Below are 1,196 nucleotides of genomic sequence, written 5' to 3' on the forward strand. Positions count from 1 at the left end.
TCCCCGGCACCCCCCTCCCCTGACCTGGCTCCCCAACGCAGCTGGGGTCCGGCTCTCACACCACCTCCTCAGAATTCCCCAAAGCCTTCCAAGGACCCCCCAGCCTTGGGTCTCACGCATCAATTCCAATCCGTGCTCGCCACTGCCACTGTCCAAGTACAGCCATTGAAGTTAAAATAGGACGGACATATAATGAGCATGTCACAGAGATGAATATAATCCATTAATGAAGAAATGAGCTGAAGGTAAATCTACTTCAAAGAAACTAAATATATTCAACAAAAAATAGATTGTAAACATGGTTAAAACAAAGCCAACATTCGCTCTTTCTGGACACCTGGGCTGTCTCAGCTGCCTCCCTGCCCCACACGTCCCATCTGGGCCAGCCCCCAGCCCAGCCCAGGGGACAGCTGCCAGGAGCCTGGGCTGCCTGTGCTTCAGGAAGGGGCAGACACCCTGGGAACCTCCTCAGGCCGTGCCCTGAATCAGCCCGCCCACTGCCCGAGAGCCCGCCGGGCCTCCTCCCACACCCAGCACACCCAGCACACGGGCCCCAGAGCGAGAGGGGGGGCGGGGGGCTCTGGCCTCAGAAAGGCCCGGCCTCACAGCCTGGCCCGACCACTCGCTCGTGGGCTCTGTGGCTCTGTGCCTCGCTTTGCTCGTCTGTAATGTAGGGAGAATCACAGTGGCACCGGCCAGAGCTCAGCGCAGGAAACAGTGATGTCATACAGAGGCTTAGGTGCTTGTGGGATGGTTGGAGTAACGGGACGGGGGAGGGGAGGCGGGGGAGGCCGAGTCTCTGTAAGACCTGCTCCCTCGGCCTGGGCAGGAAAGGAAGCTGCCCACCTGGAGGTCGCCACAGGCGCTGCTGGGCTCCGTGGTGCCAGCGCTGACAGGGCTGTGATGTGGGGAGCGGCCAGGGGCGGGGGTGCACGCTGGGCACGCTGCACACGCTGCAGGAAAAGACGCACGACGGTGTGACCCTGCTTGCCAGGAGGGAGCAGCCGAAGCAGGAGGAAGGGGCCACTGGCTCCTTCCACCTTCCAAATCCCACGGGAGGGTCTAAGCCTTGAGTCTCAGTGTGCACCCAGCCCCCTAGGAGTCCGTCTGGAAAATGCCGCCTTAGCTTCCTGCCTCCAAAGGACAGGACGTGGCTGGGAAAGGGCCCTGGGTGCCCCTCAGCCGCAGGAGGGTCC

Source organism: Pteronotus mesoamericanus, unplaced genomic scaffold, assembly GCF_021234165.1.
Source record: "Pteronotus mesoamericanus isolate MK-2021 breed Mesoamerican mustached bat unplaced genomic scaffold, CSHL_Meso_final scaffold_99, whole genome shotgun sequence".
Lineage (NCBI taxonomy): Eukaryota > Metazoa > Chordata > Mammalia > Chiroptera > Mormoopidae > Pteronotus > Pteronotus mesoamericanus.